This window comes from Eurosta solidaginis, chromosome 2, assembly GCF_040869045.1.
Source record: "Eurosta solidaginis isolate ZX-2024a chromosome 2, ASM4086904v1, whole genome shotgun sequence".
NCBI classification, from domain to species: domain Eukaryota; kingdom Metazoa; phylum Arthropoda; class Insecta; order Diptera; family Tephritidae; genus Eurosta; species Eurosta solidaginis.
Genome location: NC_090320.1, coordinates 151,826,550 through 151,838,819, shown reverse-complemented (window position 1 = coordinate 151,838,819; position 12,270 = coordinate 151,826,550).

Sequence of the window (12,270 nt, the reverse complement as noted above, 5' to 3'; positions counted from 1 at the left end):
CAGGCCAGTAATACCGCATCATAGCACGGGCGATGGATTTCCGTATCCCCATGTGTACTGCGCTTGGTGTGTCGTGAATCTCGTTAAGCACTTTTCGCCTCTCCAATGTCGGCACGCATAACTTCCATGTTACAGCATCCTCACCATCTATTTGACTTCCAATTCGTCTGTATAGTCTTCCTTCCTCTATGGCGTATTCGGGAAACTTCTCTGGTGTCCTCGTTACTTCAGCCATCTTTGACGTGTACCACTTGCAACTCAAATTGTCTTCATGTGTCGTAAGGCTACCCAGCTGTTCTCCAGTTGCTGCCTCGAAAGTGCATATGCGACCACGTTCATCTTATCCTTCCTATACTGTACGTCGAACGAATACGGCTGTAACTCGAGCGCCCATCTAGCGATCCGGCCTAACGGACTTTCGATCGCTTTCAACCATTTCAAAGCCAGGTGATCCGTGAAATTGTGCCCTTCCAAATACGGTCTCATTTTCCTTATTGCCCACACGATTGCTAAAAATTCCTTCTCAGTTGGTGAGTAGTTACCTCGGCTTTATTCAACCGGCGGCTAGCATACACTATCACTCGCTCCTCGTCATCCAACCCCTGTGTGCGAACTGCTCCGAGACCATAATCGCTCGCGTCTGTCTGTAATCGAAATCTTTTAGTAAAATCTGGGCAAAGCTAGTGCCGGTGCTTGTATTAGTGCATTCTTCAACGCTTCTAATCCCGCCTGTTGTTCTTAGGACCATTTCCACCTACTTCCCTTCTTCAACATTGACGTCAGTGTGTGCGCGACTTTTGAAAAGTCGGGTACGAACCTCCGGTACCATAAAACGATCCCCAGAAATCGACTTAACTCTCGTATGTTGTGTGGTGGCGTCAGCTCCTTGACAGCCGTCGGGATCCGTGTGTATTCCTTCCTCCCCTGACGACGTGGCCTAGATATTTTAAACTTTTCTTAAAGAACTCACATTTCTCTGGGTTGGTATTCAGATTCGCCCTCCGTAGCCGCCGAAATACTTCTCCTAGGTGCTTTATGTGCTCTTCCAAGGTGGTGCTGGTGATGATGATATCATCCAGGTAGGCAAAAGCATTTGGTTCCAACTCTGGGCCAATAACACGGTCGAGTGCTTGCTGAAACGTAGCCGGAGTGGAATGTAGACCGAACGGCATCACTTTCCATTGATACAACCCTCGGCCGGGCACGGTGAATGCTGTATACTTCTTGCTATCTTCTTCCATCGGGATTTGCGAATAACCGTTTTTGAGGTCCAGACTGCTGATAAAACGCGCGCTACGTAGTCTGTCCAAGATATGTTGTATTCTTGGGAGTGGGTACGCATCTGGCACTGAGCGGGCGTTGAGCTGCCGATAGTCAACGCAGAGTCTCCATTTGCCGTTCTTCTTCCGGGCTAGAACTATTGGTACACTCTGTGGGCTGTGTGATAGTTCGATGCAACCTTTCTTTATCAGCTCGTCTATCTCCTTGTTTATGATCTCCTACATCTTTGGGTTCTTATGGAAATACCGCTGTTTGATTGGACGGTCATCTCGCATCACTATCTTATGCGTGGCAACGTTGGATACTCCTGTCAATTTTCCGAAAATCTGTAATTCACGCTTTAGGAAGGTACTCACCGCCACGTCACTCCTTACGTCTTTCTCGATACTTGCGCTACCTTCGTCTTCCATTATGGCTGTACACGTTACCATCTCCTGCGCTCTCTTTTCTGCTCATAGCATTATTGTTTCGTTGCCACAGCTCAGCTCAAATTTAGCCTTTGCCAGATAGTCTGCCCGATCACCACGCTGTCGACTAACCCAGGCAGAACTAACAACTCACTCTGATGCACGTCATCCCCCAGTTTTACATCTGCGTCCACGGCCTCCGCTATCCATGCTGCGCTGCCATCGCCCATCACCACTCCCGTCTGTATCATCTTGAACCTCCGTGCGTCTATTTTCGCCGCTGTCTTCTCGCTGATGAAACTTCGTGTCGCCCCCGTATCTATTGACGCCATGACTTCTTCTCCATCCAGGGTTACTGTAGCCAAGATTCGCCCTTGGGTCGGCCTAAATGTGCTTACTGGGTACGAGGTTGGGTTTGTTGAGACGCCACCCCTCGTTACCAATGGGGTCTCTGCCCGTTTCCCTGCTGTCCACGACAGCAGTCACGCGCTAGTATACCTACTCGGCCAAACTGCCAGCAGAAATCTCTTCGTTCGTTGCGACACCCATGTGCGTAGTGTCCCCGTGTTTCCCCGCATTGCCTGCATGCGTTCCGTGGATCGATGGGCCCTTCGTGTGGTGTCGTCGCATGCTCTGGCGTGCTCGCTTGTCGCTGCACCTCCGGTCTCCGATTTCCTTGTCTCCCATCTTCGTGCATATAGTGATAATGCTCGGCTGGCCGTCGCGGCACAAAAGGTTTCGCCGCTGGCCTCAGCGGTTCTTTCTCTGGTATGATGTTCTCGTAGTCCTCGGCCTTGCTTATCAGTTCCCCTAGGCTGGTGAACTCGCTCCGTTTGATGTAAAGCTGGTACTCTCGTCAACGATTTCTGTAAATCCGGTTCAGATTCTGCTCGCCGTTGTAGTCAGCGTGACACATGAGTGCCTGTAACGATAAAACGTAATCTTTAAACTGCTCACCTGCTCGTTGCATACGCTGTCGGATCTCATTATCTAGCTTCTCGAAATACCTCGAGTTCAGGAAAAATTTTAGAAAGTCCTTCTTGAAGGCTTCCCACTCTTGCCAATGCCTGTTGTTGTTCCGGTATCACACCAAGGCCTTGTCCTTCAGCAACTCCGGTAACGCTCGTGGGATGGAATCACGACCAACTTCGTAACTGTCTGCCAGCTCCTCCACCCGCTCAATGAAACTAAGTGGCTCCTTACCGCCATTGTACTTCAACCCCCACTTACGTACTCGGTCCATTACATTGGCGTGCGACACCGGCTGGTGCGTGGCGTATATCGGCGTTTGCAAACTTCCTCTTAGATCCGCCGTCTGATTTATCACTTTTGGTGCGGGGCCGCTGTCGCCGGGCACTAATAATTCGTTGTTGTTTGGTGTTGGTGTTGCTGGCCTGACCGGCCGGGTATGCTGAAGAGCTAGCTCTTCAAAACGTGCTTCAAACGCTGAGTCGTTGCCCTGTGCCTGGATAAAGTTCGCCAAGCGTTTCCGTAGCTCTTCTACCGTCCTTGTGGTCCCGGTTCGCTTCAATGCCTGCTGTGCTTGGTTGCAATTTCTTTGTATACGTATGTTTGTATGTTTTTGGTGCTCTTGCAGTGGGAGCTTATGTGTGTTGCTTATTGCGTTGCTGTATTCCCATCGTTGTTTATAGTTCCAGCAGGTTCGTTGATCTCAATGCAAAGCCAAAGTCTTTTCCGATTGATCTTTATGCAAAATATAATATCCAACCAAAATATTTGCCGTAGGCGGGCAGAGAAGATTATGTTTTTGCGAATTAATAAATATATAAGTGTATAGTAGGGTGCCTTAAGCGGCCACCGTGGTGTGATGGTAGCGTGCTCCGCCTACCACACCGTATGCCCTGTGTTCACACCCCGGGCAAAGCAACATCAAAATTTTAGAAATAAGGTTTTTCAATTAGAAGAAAATTTTTCTAAGCGGGGTCGCCCCTCGGCAGTGTTTGGCAAGCGCTCCGGGTGTATTTCTGCCATGAAAAGCTCTCAGTGAAAACTCATCTGCCTTGCAGAAGCCGTTCGGAGTCGGCATAAAACATGTAGGTTCCGTCCGGCCAATTTGTAGGGAATATCAAGAGGAGCATGACGCAAATTAGAAGAGAAGCTCGGCCTTAGACCTCTTCGGAGGTTATCGCGATTTACATTTATTTATTTTTTTTTTATATTAGGGTGTTTCAGAAAAATTATTATTTTATGTGTGTAAATTCAATTTATATAATTCAGGTTTATATGTTTTACATGCTATATGCACTGATACAAATTCATTGTCATATACATTAGGGTGTTTCGAAAAATGATACATAATGTTTAATTGTAGATTATCTAGGTTCGAATGTGTGGGCCCCAAAGCCGGTGGATTAGGGTCCTCACAGTGATGCCATTTGTTTGTTTGCAATTCATTTTGACATTTTGTCATACAAATTGGCATTTATTGATTATGATGCCAGATTGTATGCGCTAAGTGGAGTATAATCGTGGCTAAGTTGGCAGGTTTACGCCAAGTCAATTCAAGTCTATGCTAAGTATCAGTAATGGGCCCTTGACATTGATGGCGTGAAAAAAGTAACACACGCGCTCTCTCAAAATAGTGTACGCGTGACTCGCTTTCTCGCTCTTAGTGTTTTTCAACATTCCTTCTCGCTCAATGTTATTTACGTTTTGAAGTTAATTCATTAGGTATGTTTCGTTATCGCTAACCAAAGCATATGCAACAACAACAATAAGGGTAACTGGCCTGCCGGTTACCCGTACCGGTTACCTTCTGTCAAAACCCTTTTTGCATGAATCAAACGCGTCCTGTTTGTTGAAATAATGGTGATTTTTTACGACAGCATGACACTGCTAATACGCGTCCAAAAATATCGAGAGAGGTATCAAATGATGCGTCTTGACATCAGTATTCCGAAGGTGGAAAATAAGAATTGTAACTCGTTCAAAAGATATTAACGAAAAACCGAAAAAGACCCGCGGGTATCTAGGAAACCGCGCAGGACACCTTTCTGCGTTGGCAGGCTTCGGCCGCCCTTATAAAAAATTACACTGGGTGGGTCCAACACCGGCTTGGAGACCAAAAATATATCCGCACAAAACACTTACGTTCACAATTTTTTTTGTGGGTACACCAACATTACAACAACCACATGAAAATCGCCAACTTCAACTGCAAATATCTACGGACAGAGATACAATTTTTCTTTTCCGCGTTCGGATCATCATGTGTTCTCGAGATTAATGCGCGTCTTTTGATACCTCTCTCGATATTTTTGACGCGTATTATCAGTGTCATGATTTCGTAAAAAGTTACCAAGTGTTCATTTAACGTATGTGCTATTTAAGGTAAAAGTCTAGTTGTCGACTGCTAATACGTTACCAAAAATATCGAGAGAGGTATCAAACGACGTGTCCTGACATCAGTATTAATAATCCAAGGGCTGCAAATAAAAATTTTAACTCGTACAAAAGATATTAACGAAAAACCGAAAAAACCCTCAGAAACCGGGGGTGGTATCCATATCGGAACACCTTTCTAAGTTGGCGGCCTTCAGCCGCGCATACAAAAAATGTGAATTCTTTAAGATAGCACGTCACTGCCAATACGCGTCAAAAAATATCGAGAGAGGTATCAAAAGTCGCGTATTAATCTCGAGAACAATAATCCGAAGGGGCAAAATAAAAATTGTGTCTCTGTCCGGAGATATTTGGGTAATTCTTTACTACAGCATGTGTTATGGTTCACTTGGGAGATTCACCCTTGGAACGTACCAGTTGGCTGGTGAAAGGGGAAAAGGTAGGATGCACCCTCACTCATGTCTGCCTGGAAACAAAATTTTGTTAATTTCGCGCAGATGGCATCGCGAAATAATCCAATGGTGTGGGAAAATTCCCAATAACGGCAACCACCATGGCATAACTATACAAGGTGACAGCTGACTAGTAGTTTCATACGAATTGACACATTAACTTTCAGCGCAGTACGATTTTGACATTAGTCCATCGGTTCACAAAAAACGAAATATATCGAACGTTTAATGATGGCTGCAGGATCGTTATCGGAACTACCAACTTGTATGGTTCTACGATGGCAACTACAGTTAAATCATGCGATTTAACGACGCCGTTCCACTGCGCAGTCGCAAGAATGGAATGAAATTTTTTCCACAACACAATGGCGTGTGTGGCCATTTTTTGCGCGAAAGAAAAAGGCAGAACAAAAAAGTTTGGCAAAGGTGGTGGCCCAAAAAGAAAAAAAAATTGCAGTTCGTTCAATTAAGTATTTCGGGAAAATCATATATTGCTATCGATAAAAGGTTTAAATGAATATAGTAATGACATTTACCACTTAAATTTATGTTCTTTCATCAACTTTATAAAATTTAATAAAAGCGCCGTGCTTAGATACCGCCAGCTAGCGAACAAAAGCTTTCGTGTGGTCATCACCGTATACCAGCCACACAAATAAAAAAATTACAATTGTGAAATAGCTAAAACACGCAAATATTTGGTTGCATTTCACACTGTCCCTCAGCAATAAATGACGACGGCGCGTAAAAAAAATTTTAGGAACAGCGTATCATCAATCACGCTCTTTAAATGTGCTTAGCGCAACCACCAGCAACTGCGCCAACCACCATCGCCAGTGGTCACAACAACCACTTCGACCACGCAACCACAACCGCAACCCCATCGGCAGCGCCAACCAAACGCGCCGCATCCACCAGGCTTACCACCAGCATCAGCTTCAACAACCACAGCAGGGCCGTTAATCGCCTTCATTATCCACCAACAAATCTAACGCCGAATAATTCTGGTCGCAATTTTGCCAACAAATACCAAGCCAAGTCAAATAATCGCGATACAAAATTATTTAATCAGCAACAAAAATCTCGATTTAAAATAATTCAACAGCAGAACTTTTTTTTATATAACCAGGAAAATGAATTAAATCCATTTAAATGGCCTTTGCCGCCAAGAGCTATACGTCCAAGTACGAGTCGTGCCCGTTCGCCATCGGCAACTAAGTAGCGTTACAACGACTCGGTTTATACCACAGATTCAGATTACGAAACACATCTCTTGGACTTCCCGTTGTTGAGTGATGGTCTCTTCTGGTTCTTGGCGCGTATGGAATTGAGATGTAAATTTAAAACAAAAATTTGACAAGGTATTACAAAGTGGACTCTGCGTATCTGGTCAAACTATTGGCGCAGCTGTAAAGCATATACGGCGCTTAGAAGATCAATATAAGAGCATAATTGTTAATATTGTTTCGGTGGATATAATGAAAGGGCCGCTACACATAGGCCTGCTGCAACAACCCCAGCTACAAAAACAACAGCAGGGCCGCCGAACATAGGCCTGCTGCAACAGCACAAGCGTCAGCAACAACAGCAGGCCGCCGAAAATAGGCCTGCAGCAGCAGAACCCGGCCACAACAACAGGAGCCATATCTGATGGGTGAGCCCGTTCCGCAGATACATACGTAAAAATACACATATGTATACAATAACATAGAAATGCATACTTAAGCGCTTATATTAAATATAGTTATATGTATATATAAGCAGATGCATACGTAAAATTACATATATGTGTAAAATAACAAAGAAATACATACTTAGGTGCTCATATTAAATGTAGTTATATGTATATATAAGCAGATGCATACTTAAAATTGCACATATGTATATTAAATATAGATGCACATAAGCAAATACATACATAAAAGTACACGTCTGCATACAATTATATTGGATGTAGTTATATGTATGAGTAAGCATATACATACCTATAAATGCACATGTATGCAATGACATATACATACATACATGTATACTTATATTAAATATAGTTGTATATAAGTTTTACTGTTTAACGGTAATCCATTAAAAGTCATTTGCAGTTTAGAGTTTATTAAAATAATACGTTTTATTCATTGTCATGCCAAAAACTAACTGAACTTACATTCTAAAGTGCCTACTTAAAACCCTGCACCTTAGTCTTGAAGTCAGCCAAAGTGACAGAGACGCTTTCGTTCTTAATCGCAGCCAGCCTTGAGCTGCACCTGCTAGCGTGAGAATTGATATTCGCTGACACAGGCCAAATTGCTGTTTCATAGCACTGCTCATGTTATGCAATCGTTGTGGCTTATGCGGCAGTTACCCACGAACGTACGTAGAAAAAACGTGTCAGCTGACACGACCTCTCTTATGAGTGTGCAATGTAAATGAAAACTCACCGACGTGCAACGCCCGTACGTACGTAGCCCGGAACGTAGAAATCAAAACAATTTTGATTTTTTCCGTAAGAACGTGTCAGCTGATCGCTCTCTCACTAGACAGAGTTGCCTAGTACACTTTTGTGCGCTAATTTTTGACCGTTTGCAATTTTATGCAAAAACACCTAATTAGAGTTTGAAAAATTGTGAAAATAATTTGAAATAATTATGTAAAAGTGCTGATTATAAATATTTAATCTATTTATACTTATTTAATATGTATTCCGGCCTTTTACAATATCAAAAATTAAATTGGAAAAAGTTGATGTTTCCATAAGCATGCATGCAAACTGGCCAATGGCAACAGTGCTTTGTTGTAAACAATACACACACAAATATGTTATGTACATGTACACAGACGCACACATTGATTCCTACGGGCTTGAGAGTTCGGTCAAACGTGCTTCGTACGACAAACGTCCTTACGTACGGCACACGTCGGTGGGTAACTGCCGCATTATCCGTCAGCGTGAGAATGGATATTCGCTGACAGAGGCCATGCGCGGACAGAATTATTGAGAAGCATTAGCTTGTGTTAACTGATATTCGCTGACACAGGCCATGACCGCAAATTGTTGTTTCATAGCACTGCTCATGTTACGCAATCGTTGTGGCTTATCCGTCAGCGTGAGAATGGATATTCGCTGACACAGGCCATGCGCGGACAGAATTATTGAGAAGCATTAGCTTGTGTTAACTCCTCCCCTTCTAAGTGAAGGCCGTCCACGGACTTCTTAAAGTTATCAATGACATGCTGAAGGTCTTGGCATTGACATCTTTTCCTTCTCCTCTGCCATATTTTAACTAGAGTGTAACAAACGATAATCAATATAATGCTAGAGAAGCCTGATATTGTTGGCCCCGTTTAGTTCTTGATTCAATTTTTGCGATACAGCTCAGATTTTCCATACTTATCCTGTGAAGGTATGAAAGACTCAATACTTCTTGATGGTTGGTGATATTAAGGAGAACGGTCGCCGCTGGCCCTGGTAATTTCTTTAACATGCCGTTTTGGTTTACAAAGTTAGATCCGTTAACGTAAACTTCATCGTCGAAGGAAAGTAAATAAGTTCCCCTTATTGTTTTTTCGGAGTCTTCGCCAGTTTTGATCAAAGCGGTGTTATCGTTTATAATGATAATGCCATCGTCAACCACAGTAATAGGTTCAAGGTTGCTAGGGCAAGTACTGCAGTGAGCAACATTATTCTAATACAGCTGTTGTGCGCATGTGGGATGCTGCAATCTTTTGCAAAAAGTTGTTGTGAGTGTTGTGTTGCAGTTCCCAATCGCCAAATTTTGATTCCCACAGTCGGCAACGTTGTTGTTGTTCCCAAGTTGCAGGATAGTTCCATTGTGTTGAACAGGGAAAATAATAATTTTCTTACAAACTAATGTAGGTTTAGGATACTTTATTATGAAATGCAGAAGGCTCCCATCTAAAAGGGCTTTGATATATGATACCTCCATTAGGTCAGTAATTGTTGTATTTATAGAGCGTGCCTCAAAAATATTTTTTACATCTTCATGGTTTAGCATCAGGGGATTTATGATTCCTATCTTTGCAAGGGTTATGGTTGAAATTAAAGTCTCGATTTCGGTTATAAGGATTCTATTTCGTGCAAGCAGCGTTTCGTACAAATGATGAGTATCGATCTGTACAGCCTTTGCGTTTTTAATAATTTTGTTAACTGTTTCCGTTAGCTGGTTTAATTTTTCCTGTATCCTTGTGTTTATTTCTATCTGATACCCCTCTGATTCTATTGGCTCTTGCTGCCGAAATTTTAAGTTTTCAAAGTCTTCGAAGTCGGGTGTTCCTGCAATTACCTTTAGAGCAGTACCTAAAATGTTAATACTCCTAGCCTGTCTATGGTGAATGTCCAGTGTTGTTAAAAGAACTTTTATATGTGAAATGTCTGAGTCGAGTAGCATTCTCATGTGGGATAAAGGGAAATGCGTTGTTAGTCCTTTCGTTTCTTCTGTTATTTCTTTATATACCGTAAGATTGGTGCTATGCTTAAGATAGCCGAAGTGTGTCCAAACTGTTACGTCGCCATCCTGGATCGGTATATAATCGGAAGTCGAGTAGTCCGTCAATTTTGCTATTGCCGTTTGGATGGAGAGCATCATAATGGGGATCCTGAAAGATGGGGGAAAATAACCTTCTTTTAATTTACCTTATAATATTGAAAGATATTCCACGGTTTTCATCTCAGGTTGTCCTTATGGACCACCCTCCCTTTTATGAGAACCGTGGTTCCTTGATCTGCCTCAACCCTTTCTTCGACATATAAAGGGGACAGTTTATTTCCCAGTCATCTATTCGTCTTTACTAATACGCGTTCCCCTACGTCGAAAGCCCTATTCTGTCTGGAAGGGTTATTTCTTTCTAATTGTGCCTGTTGTGCTTTCGTTATTTTCATGGCTATCTCATTGGTGTAGCGTGAACTATATCAATCGGTTTTTCATTGGTCACCGAATTAATCGTTCGGTTGTATTCAATTGTTGCCAATAATATAAGGTCTGTCGTCTCGCAGATTTTTCTGTCCAATTTCAGACATCCGGCTATCTCCAAAAGCGTACTATGGAGGCGTTCAACCTGCCCATTCGAGGTGCTATGAAGAGGTGGCGCGTTGACGATGTCAACATTGAAGCTATTTTTTAGTAACGAGGTTATCGTTTCAGAATTTAAAGAGGCCTCGTTATCACAATAAACAGCTTTTGTCTCTGGGAATATATTCATTAGTTGAATAATTGGGTATTTTATATCTGAGATTGTTCGAGATGGTATAGGCTGTACCACAGCAAATTTCGAAAACTTGTCGAGACAGGTCAAAAAGTATTTTTTATCTGTTGAGAATATGTCAATGTGCAAAATTTCTCCGTATAGGATGGGACCGGTGTTACACCATACTCCTGCTTTCGTGGGTGCCTATCGTATTTGGCCTTACTGCAGATCTTAAAATTCGCAACCACTTCGTTTGCCAGTTTGGTCATTTTTGGGAAGTAATAATCACGAAGGATTTGCTTGACATTCTCCTGGGCAGCTCTGTGAGCTCGATTATGTTCGGCAACAACAATCTCCCTCTGTTTGTCTTTATTTACAATGTCGGTCACCATATTTTTACAGTTCCAGAACTTTGTTGCCGGAAAGCACCTTATAAGTTCATGTTGTATGCTGGCCAGTATTGGCAAAGCGCAATGTATGGCGTTTACCACATTCGGGTTCACAGCTATTTTATTTCTTCAATGAGATTATCTTTATTTATGAATTGAATAACATGACGAGTTTTCTCGCCGAAATATATAAAATTCCGTTTTAGGTTCAAGTGGCTTCCTCCAAAACAATTTGGTTTCGGAAACAATTTAGCGGTTTTTCGGATGCTTCCACCGTATAAGATAGCGATATTTCGCTATGAGCTGTAGCTAAATCTGATTGACATTCCTCTTCTGGAGTGTGGATGTTCTGTCGTGACAGAGCATCGGCAACATGGTTTTCTCTACCGGGTTTGTAAAAGATTTAAACGTTGTGCTCGTCGATAAACGCTTCCCATCGTTTAATTTTCGCATTTGGGTTTCGGTCTGACACCGCAAATGTCAATTGCTGATGATCTGTAAAAATATTTAAATTCTTTACGCCATAGAGATAATTTCTAAGACTTTTTAAGGCCCAGACTATCGCGAGTAGCTCGCGCTCGTTAGTTGCGAAGTTTTGTTCACGATCTTTCAGAGTTCGTGAAATAAAGGTAATTGGCTTACCGTCCTGTGAGAGCACTGCCCTTAAAGCGAGGCATCCGTCGTTAGATTAAATGGCCTCCTGAAATCTGGGTAGAGTAACATGACGTCCTCTGATGTAAGGACCTCTATTAATTTATTAAAAGCTTGTGATTGTTTTTCGTCTAATTCCACTTTTATTTTTTTTTTTGATTGGGTGGCACTAACCTTGCTATTGTCTCCTTTCAGCATATCCGTTAGTGGTTTCGCTATTGAAGCAAAATCCTTTATAAAGCAACGGTAATAGCTTGCCAGACCCCGAAATGATCTAACGTTGAAAAGAGTGGAGGGTTTCTCATATTTGTGAATAGCATCTATCTTGCTAGGGCTTGTTTTAATGCCTCCTCTAGATACTACGAACCCCAAGTATTCAACGTCCTCTTTAAAAAATTGCGATTTTTCGCGAGAAACCCTCATATTAGCCTCATGTAACCTTTTTAAGACCCACTCAATATGTTCCTCTTCGGTTTCTGAAAATATAATAACGTCATCGACGTAAACGTAGCAGTATTTCCCTATTTG